Below are 10,000 nucleotides of genomic sequence, written 5' to 3'. Positions count from 1 at the left end.
TGAAAGCACCTGACGTGACATTTTTTGGTGTCACGAGGTGCCTTGCGAGCGCCGAAGGCGGGGGCTACCTAGGGTGGTAATCAGTCAAAACGCGGTTGATGCTCTTTTTACACAGTCCATCGGTGAAAGAGTCTAAATGTAAGAGATGAGGATAAGTTTCGCGAAGATCTCACCCGTCCTTGCATGCACCCATAATAGGGAGCTTAAGATCTACAACGACGACGTCGACGACAACGCCACAAAACAGTAATATTATTGGTTAAAAGAGCATAAATAATCGTGCTGCACGTGCGGCACGGATTATTGCTCATATTTTTGCGGTTTTCTGTATGACGACGACGTGAAATCACCAAATTTTAGGTTTTGACGACAACGTGAGCATGCCACAGAGAATCTTTCATTCTCTATTTTCACTCTGAAATCGCTCTTACCAATTTATTTTTAGGATACTTCGCCCATATTGTAGGACGTGAAAGAGATGGAATAATCGCGAAAGACTTTTACTAGAGATACTATTTTGAGGTGACGTTTTCGTTGACGTCGCCGTCGTAGATCTTAAGGTCCCTAATAGCGACTTAAGAACCCACGACGGCTACGGTCGACGAAAACATCACTTAGAAATGTAAGTTTGAGCTTTTCTAAGTATTTCATGATTAACCCATCTTTTTTATATTATTGAATATGGGCAAAGTGTGCTATAACTGTATTGGTACGGACGGATTTGAAGTAAAGAGTGAGACTGAAAGATTCACTGTAGTTTGTCCTCTTTGTCGTCAAAACCTTAAATTTGGTCATTTCACGTAGTAGTTTTGACGAGTACGGGAAAGAAATGTACAAAAATGCATGCCGCACGTGCAGCCCGACCATTTTGGTTCTTTTAACCAATAATATCACTGCTTTTTGTCGTTGCCGTAGCCGTCGTCGTTTCTTAAACTCCCTAATTGTGAATAACAAGCATCTTGAGACTGTTGAGCGCGCAAAGTTCTAGGTCTGATAATTGGCAGCAATCTTAAATGGAATGACCATGTAGAAGAGTTAGTAAAGAGGGCTTCTTCTAGACTTTAATTTCTCAAACAACTCAAGAGATCTCACGTAGCTCCATCACAACTGAAGCTTTTTTTTGTCACCTGTATTAGATCGATTCTTGAATACACGTGTCCAGAGCGTTTGTGCTACCTAAGTGCAGGACAGGTAGAGCCAGGAACGGCTTAAGCTTCATACTTGGTCATGCCTCTAAAATTTCATAGCCATTATTAGAATATAGTTATGTTAATTACTTAGGAATTCTAGAATACTTTAGCATTTTATTGCATTTTTTATTAGTTATATTCTTACAATTATGAATTTTGTAATGTCTTAGCATAATTCAGCTTACTAGCCGCAAGTTTAGAGACAACAAAACTATTTATCCGTATCTATCCTATCCAGGTTTGCTACCTTTGAAAAACTGGTGTCGAATGGCAAATTCGGCCACTAAACAATAGAGAGCTTAAGCAAGGAAGTTGTTTTAATCATTTTGAGATAGTATCACGTCGTTTCGCAAGGAAAGTATGTACCAGGAATATAATTGGTATGAAAGGTGTGGTTGTTCAGGAGAAAAGATTCTCCCGATGCGAAGGAATATGGAATCCGGAATCCAGCAAATATGAGGCTTTGGAATCCGGAATCCTGAGCGGATTTTGATGGAACCCGTGAGTTTGTAGGCGGAATCCACGACTCGGGATCCAGGATCCACTATCGGGATTGACAATTAGTCGTCAGGTACTCACGTGCTCCAAATAACTTCAAATTTGGTCTATTCACGCCGTTGTCAAGCCGACCTTGCTTAAGGACGTTCGTGCGAAAATTTTCCAACATTCGATTTTTTTCTGAAACTTTTACCACTGTAAGATAATGAGTGAGTTATGTCAGAAATGTAAAAAAAAAAATGGGGGGTCACCGACTTCGTTTTGGAGAGAACATGCCCGGAAAAACACCCAAAATGTGACAAAATCGGGCTTCGTTAGCGAATAAGGCCAGTGTCTGTAAACGCAAATACATTGCAATTAAATCTTTGAAGTGAGATCTTCTCTGCCAAATATTGTTTAAGTGGACTTATTAAGTGAATTTAGTCAACTGGTGAGGTTCCTTAAAGATCAAGTTCGCGTTTAACGACCACAGTTTCACGCGCCTTGCAGCCGCAAGATGGCAGGATTCGATGTCCCGTGAGCAGAAATCTTGAAATTTTTTTAACTTCCCACATTGATTTTTTGTTCATTTTTGGACAACGTGGAGATAATTGTAAATAAAATCCGTTTCTGGAAAGAAAAATAGCGGTCACCGAACGTCCAAGACCGTTAAATCAAGGCAAAGCTATAGCAATGGCTTTTTGCCCTATCATTTTTTATTTTAGTACTTAGAGCGCGCGCTCGTGTATGACGTGGCGTGTGCATTTGCGTGCGCAGTAAGGATGCGCAGAAACAATTGGCGCGAACGTCCTTACGCCGCGGCTACACGACCGATTTTTGTCTCGCGCCGGTGATGCGATTTTTTTCAGATTTTGTCGCGTCCCCTGCGCGCCAGGGTGGCTACACTTGTGAAAAATTTTGGCGACAAATTGAAAGCCGCGCAAATCGCATACTTCAAGAGACCTGAGCACTATAAACAGACATTCCTACTTTAATTTCATTGGCTAAATAGTCTTTCGTCGCGTCGCATGCGCGGGCAAAAAGTTGCAGGGTGGCTACACGGGCAACTATCTCTGCGATTTTGTCGCGAAAGTTTCAACTCTGGAGACTTTTTTCGTGCGAATTTTTCACCTGTCGCGTCGCCAGTTCAAGGGTGGCTACACGTGCGATTTTCATCTCGCGCTGGCGACGCGACAAAGTTTGAAAAAATCGCATCACCAGCGCGAGCAGAAAATCGCTCTTGTAGCTGCGGCTTTACGGTCGTCAATAGGCTGATTTAGCAACAGAACGGGAACGTCAATGGCGACGTCGCGCGCAGCAAAACTACCAATGAGAATTTAGAATAGAGAAGAAAAGAGTGGAGTCTATTCTATTCTGAATTCTCATTGGTGTTTTTTCTGCGCGCACCTTCGCCACTGACGTTCCCGTTAATATGATATGATACGATATGATATTTTATTATTTATGCACGGTAAAATCATCAGCTAAGATTACAAACAATGCTAAGATCTAAATTACAAAAGGTAAAATTTTGAAATGATTACAATAAAATACAATTAAACTATATTAATTCTAAAGCTGCTTTCCATGAATGCCGTGCATTATACTAAAAAATGTCTTTAATCAGATTTTTGAAAAGCCCAAGAGACTCTGCTTGTCTCGCTTTGAAGGGTAAGCTATTCCAGACAGTAGCACCTCTATAGCTGAAGCTGTTTCTATAATAATTTGTCCGCGGAAACGGAACATTAAGCTTTCTTTCAGAGTCTCTTAAACTATAAACAGATTCGCGGTTTGTAAATTTAGAACATAGATATTCCGGTGCTAGCCCCTGAAGACACTTATAGACCATTGTGGCCAGCGCAATTTGTTGCTGGCTAACTAGATTTTTCCACCCTAAAATTTTAAATAGCTCGCTAGCATTTGCATCAAAATTAGAGAAGGTCAAAACTCTGGCTGCTCTATTTTGCAGTTTTTGTAATTTGTCATGTAACGTGATACCACAGTTTCCCCAGACGACATTGCAGTAGTCAAAGTGCGGTTGAAGTAAAGCGTGATAAATAGAGCGCAATGTCGTCTGAGGAACGAGACGCCTTACACGTTTGAGGGATCCAATTCCAGAAGCTACTTTCTTTGTCAGTTTATCGACATGGCTACTCTAGTTAAGATTATTGGCAATAAGCACGCCCAGGGATTTAGCAACAGAAACTTGAGTGATAGAAGCACCATTAATCTCGGGAATTGGAGGATTTGTGAGAGCACACAACCTCTGCCTTGATCCAATCAGCATAAATTCGGTTTTTGTCATGTTCAGGGTAAGTTTGTTTGCTATCAACCATTTTTTAACATTTTCTAGATCATGGTTAAGACTTGGTTCTATGTCGCCTGTATTGTCACCCGCATATGTTAGGTGGGTGTCATCTGCGTACATCCATGGCTCACAATTCGTTAGACAATTTGGCAGATCATTGATATATAGCAAAAACAACAATGGACCCAAAATAGTCCCTTGAGGGACGCCGCAACTTAGTGAGCAAGTTTTTGAAAGTGATCCATTAATGGAAAACTTTTGAGTGCGGTTGTCTAAATAGGACGTAAACCAGTTGTAAGAAATGCCATGTATGCCGTAATTACTTAATTTAGATAAAAGGATCTCGTGATTAACCGTATCAAAAGCTTTTTTTAGGTCTTGGAAAACAACAGCGTTTATTTTTCCTCGGTCAATGTTGTAAGCCCAAGTATCCGTAGCCCCAAGTGGAGCAGTAACGGTGGAATGAATAGAGCGAAAACCAGATTGGCATTTACATATTACGTTATGCTTTGTTAGGTACGCATATAATTGGTTGTAAACTATTCTTTCGAACACTTTGGCTATAACCGGGATAACGGAAATTGGGCGGTAATTGTTTAGGTCATCGCGTTCCCCTTGTTTGAATAGTGGAGTGACCCGTGCACACTTCCAGTCGTCTGGGAACACACCTACATTTAATGACTGATTGAAAATACAGCACAGCGGTTTGCAAATAAGATCCGCGCATTCACGAATAAGTCGAGAAGAAATTTTGTCAAGGCCGACTGCCTTTGATTTTTTCAGTTTATTCAGCAGTGAAAATACTTCATTTGCGGAGGTTGGGCGGAACTGAAACTCCTTATCCGTGCTAGTGAGATAATTCAGATAGCTGTTGCCATCTGAAGAAGGAATATCACTAGCAAGTTTCGGGCCAATGGTAGCAAAATAACGGTTAAATTCGTGCGCTATTTCTGCTGGAGCTGTTACTGATTGCTCATCTACATTCAGTTGTTTCACAGACGTTTCCACGAAATTTCGGGAAGACAGCTCATTGATGATCTGCCAGGTTTTGCGGGAAACACCCTTATGCTCGTTTAGCATATTTTGATAATAAACTTGCTTCGCTAGCCTATAGTCGCACTATTGACTTTGTTCCGCTGTCTTTTAAAGTGAACCCAATCATTAGGATTTTTTGATCTAATTGCTCTGAGTTTCAAAATATCTCGATAGTGCAGCTGTTTTTTAAGCTCAGAAGTAATCCATGGGGAACCCCGCGCGCGAACACGAGTGGTTCTCAATGGAGCGTGCTTGTTAACAATAGCCAAAAAGGATTCCTTCCATTCATTCCACATATCATTTGGATTGGAAGAATTGTTTATGTGATCCCAATCTTGAGATGCAACATCGCTACCAAATTTATCACCGTTAAAATTTCGAAAATTCCTATAGGTTATATTAGTGTGACCCTTGCTCTCTGTTCATTAATGGCTAATTTTCGATAGACATAGACCATGCTGTGATCGCTAATGCCAATATGACGCACACCTGAGCATAACACCTTGTCAGGACAGTTTTTAAAAATTAAATCAATCAATGTTGCAGAAGTTTCGGTTATTCTTGTTGGTTCTGTTATGAGTTGTTGAAGACCATAAACATCCGTGATAGTTAATAATTTGCGTGTATCGCTATCAAACTGGGATGCGGCCATATTGCAATTTAGATCCCCTAAAAGGTAGAATTCAGTATTAAGGGAATCCAATTTCCCAATCAACTCTTCAAAAGGTGAAAATATACCAACAAGCGAATTAGGTGGTCCATACCACGTAGCAACAATAAATGATTTAGAACGAGGTTTGCGTATTTCAATACAAATTAAGGTTCTCAAGACTGCCCATGCAAAGATCGTTGCGCACCGAAAAGTTAATTGACTTTTTTACATAAAAGCAAACGCCCCCACCTCCATATGTAGTTCTATCACGTCTAACTATATCATAACCAGAGATACTGACCTCATTATCGGTGATGTATTCATTTAATTTAGTCTCGTTAATTGCGAGAACATCTATATCGTTACTTACGAGAAAGATCTTGAGTTCATCAAGATGAGTGGTCGATTTATTTATATTCAGCGAGGCCAGCTTAAAACCGCGTTTGGAGGGCAATACTCGAGAACGATCAATAGGATTTTGAGTCGGACTTCTTCCCGTTCTGTTGCTAAATCAGCCTAATAACTTCGAGCAAACAACCAAAAAATGGAGCAAAGTCTTAAAGATTTCCTTTTCCTTTAAGGGGCTATGTCACGTTATTTTAGGGTGTTTAGGGGAAATCTCTTAGTCAATGACGAGTTTATAACTCGAAAATGGTAATGCGGAATTCCTTTACTGATAAAAGTATCCGGTTACATCACAAACAAGATGATTCTGAGGAAAAAACTATCTTTATCCAGGCAATTTATCATAAACTTGAAAACGTCGGGCCGACCTTTTTCAAGGAAGGGTTACGTTTTTACAAACGTTGGCCGTGTAGCACTTATATGTGAACAGACTTAACTGATTAGAGTGTAATGTAAAGTTCTATGTTTCTACCCCATATGAACCATGTGAGCGTTAGCCCTACTGATGGAAATGGGCCCACACAAGGACAGAGAAAAACTCTGACCAGGGTGGGAATTGAACCCACGACCTTTTTCAAGATTACCAAAATGCAATCCGTTTCAATCTTGTCCATTGCGGCCATCCATGCTTCTCTTTCCATTTTCTGTATTTCTTTTATGTTTTTCAACGGTTCTAAGAGGTTATTGCAATGTTTCATTCTACTCTTTTGGCATTTTGGGTGTCATAAATTATGTCATTATGACATAGTCCCAGCCTTTAAGGTCTGGCGCGATGATTTACACAGCTAACTAATTTCTCATTTTTAAGGAGAGCGATGTTCATCCTTACCCTTGGACTACAAAGAGCTTCAGAAAGGCAACTGTGAACAACTTGCCAACGGAACTTATAACAATTATCGAACAATAAAATGCTTAACCGATAGAACCGATCGTGCACGAAAGGATTGCTTATATGGGTGGTGCTATCACATCGCGGAATGTTTTCATCAATCACCCAAATGGCGATCGTTTTGCTCTGAGCAGTTTTATTGGTTTCACTCAACTCGATTCGATATCACCGCTACCAAACAAGTCGAGAATGGTACATATGTCAGTAATATCCAAGTAAGGCACTGTGACAAAACGCATCCAAAGTGGGGGAGCGTGCAATACATATTCTCAATCAAGACAACAGGATACCGGTGTCACTCGGAACCGCAAACAAAAAATGGCAAGTACAAACACGGCTCTTATGAAGGTTATTCTAGGGAATATTTTAAGTGGTATACTAGTTACTCTTCATTAAACAAACAAACGAAGTGATCCCTCTAATCAACCTTTCTATCATGCTAAGAAAACCACCGATCTGTGGACCCAAACTACGGACAGGAGTCACTGCCCCGCCCACTTTCGTTAAGCATTAGGTGCGGTTACAAATACCATGGTAAATGCCATTTCCTATATGGTAAATTAACTCGCGGTGCACCCACACTTGTGTTTTAGTATACCGAGTTAACCAGCGGTCACACTTTACGAAGATTACCGAGGTAAAAAGAAATCTCACGCAATTTAGTGGCGGGAAATTTAATCACTACTTCATCAGTATCGTCATTGGCTCTTGTACCTCGGGCATCAAAACACCCTTTCAACTTACCACGTTAAATGTCATGGGCGCTTCGACTGATCTTTTTTACGTATCCACGGAAATTTACCACGGGAAAATTACCATGGGGAATGTCGGTCACACACACTAAATGCAGTTTCCCGTGGTAAAAGGGTCATTCACGGCGGTAAAAGTCCCCCGTGTAACCGCACCTATTGTGATGAAATTCCTTTCCCACGGGGCTTAGGTGTACCGGAACAACCGCAACAATGGAAAAATGGGTTTTCAAAATTGAACTCTCTTTTCTCTGGCAATCACAGAAAAACTTCCCAAGAGGAAACCTATGGTGAAGTCTTCTCCTTTCCCGATAATGTCTTGTGTAATCTTTCTTCTCAAATCTTCTCCGAGAGCTTTTCAGTCCAATATCATACTGAGCCTTCCACATGCGTTCAGTCCTGCCATGGCGTCAAACACAATACCTCTCAAATATCTGAACTATTTACAAGCGAAAGTTGGCGGAGCAGAGACACGTATATTCTCGCCCATTTCTCACATCGGTAGTTTTCGTAGTAACATCAGTCAAAGTGAGCACTTTTGTCGCAACAAAATTGCAAGACAATTTTCAAGAAAAATTACGGAATATTCCAGACCCTTAAGTTTCGAGTGCTAGCCCTACATCAGTGAGAATGTGGTTAAGTAACCTTATCAACTCGTTGAATAGTTAACAAATAGTAAAGGGTTCGGTGGCGTTGCAAGCGGGAGGTTGCTAAGCACATTAGATTCCATCCACTGGGACGACCTGTTAGAGAGAGACTAAGGTTGTCCCAGTTATTGAAACTTAGACTTAAATATTGTTTTTCAGTGCTATTTGAAATGGGTGCTGAGACATCAGCGCTATAAGAGACCGGGACGAACTCAGACCGGAGTAAATTTCTAGCGGTATGAAATTTTCGCAGCTGGCGCTGTTTACATGAAACCGAGACGAAATGCTTGGTGCCTGGTTTCGGGATGAAATGATATGATTTTTTCTAAAAAAAATATATGGGCTGACCGAAAAGCATACAGGCTTGAAATTTCTGGACCCGGTCTGAGATTTGCTGTCATTTACATGAGACCGGTACGAACTCAGACCGGTGCAATAGTTTCTCGTCTCGGTTCAGCAATCGACCCGGAGTCAGACCGGTGTGAGTTCATTGTCAGGCCGGTCTCATGTAAACGTATAAGAAGAAATGTATGACGGCCGACACGAACTCATGCCGGGTCTGAGTTCGTCCCGGTCTCATGTCAATACCCCCTAAGAAACTTATCCCCTCGTTATAAGTGACTTAAAACAGGTCGAACCTAGAGTCCAAGAGGACATTCCACTGTCTCGTTGTTTGACTCAACATCACACTACATCTTCTATTCCACCTAATTCAGCTCCGTGCTCTGGGAAATGGATAGGTTCTCAGTCAGTGGACTATTGTGACTATTTGGTAAATGGCACAGAAAATCACTGGGTCCGACCTTCTTCCACTACTGGCTGGTGTACATCGTTCTATTCTTGTCTTGGCTCTCAAGAACTAAAAGACAGATGTCTAACTGAATTTAAATCGTTTTACAGACGTTATTTTTTCTCCCATCAAGCATTTAAATTCGAGGTTAGCAGCTATATTCCCAGTGTACGAATACAAGTGCAATATGATTGTGACAATTCTTCCAGATTTAGTTTCAATATCATTCGGTGCGAGTCTGGTGCAAAGAATATCACTTCCGGTAGGTATTCATTTCATTTATTTCTTTATTTTGCAGATTTATTTATTTATTTGTTTATTAACTGACATGTGGAAGACATTTTTTTGCTGGAATACTTTAATACTGAAATAATTTGTTACTGGAAAACGTGTATCCGCCAAAATACATAAAAAATGAAAAATAGCTGTAAATGTGTCTACTGGGCTTTGAAGACGTACCATCACCTGAATATTTTCCAAGGAAAGTTATTTTCCTGCATTCCATTTCATTCTATTCCTTAAATCCTCCACGTCTATTGAAATAATAATAATGATAATAATCATCATCATCATCATCGAATGAGAAACGCAAGTGATCTTCGCGCTTATCTGGACAATTTCAGAAATTAGGCTTTTTGTTTAATATGAATATATGATGCAGCAGATAACTTAGTAACCTTTGTGGCCGTCTTAGTTGGTGTTTTTAGAAGAATCCGCCTTACAAGAAGGGGTTTCTCTCTACTAATTAAAACATTCATTAATCAGTAGGTAGTTATGGGGAATAGTGTGTGTGTGGATGGTGAGTTGAGGGAAAATCATAGACAAATGTTATGGTTAGTCTGGAAAATGAGGGGGAGA

At 40.5% G+C, this 10,000-nt stretch overlaps 1 long non-coding RNA gene across 1 annotated transcript in view; it reads left to right on the top strand.

The window, feature by feature from the left end:
- The window catches only part of LOC138003194 (uncharacterized), a 22,550-nt gene extending 15,378 nt beyond the window's left edge, over nt 1–7,172 (top strand). Inside the window, exon 3 of the long non-coding RNA XR_011123442.1 lies at nt 6,876–7,172. This is a non-coding gene — a long non-coding RNA (uncharacterized lncRNA). The remainder of the gene's footprint in view (nt 1–6,875) is intronic.
- The last annotated feature ends 2,828 nt before the right edge of the window (nt 7,173–10,000 follow it).

The sequence above is a fragment of the Montipora foliosa genome, chromosome 5 (genome assembly GCF_036669935.1).
Source record: "Montipora foliosa isolate CH-2021 chromosome 5, ASM3666993v2, whole genome shotgun sequence".
Classification (NCBI taxonomy): Eukaryota; Metazoa; Cnidaria; class Anthozoa; order Scleractinia; family Acroporidae; genus Montipora; species Montipora foliosa.
This window is presented reverse-complemented; position numbering and strand designations above follow the sequence as displayed.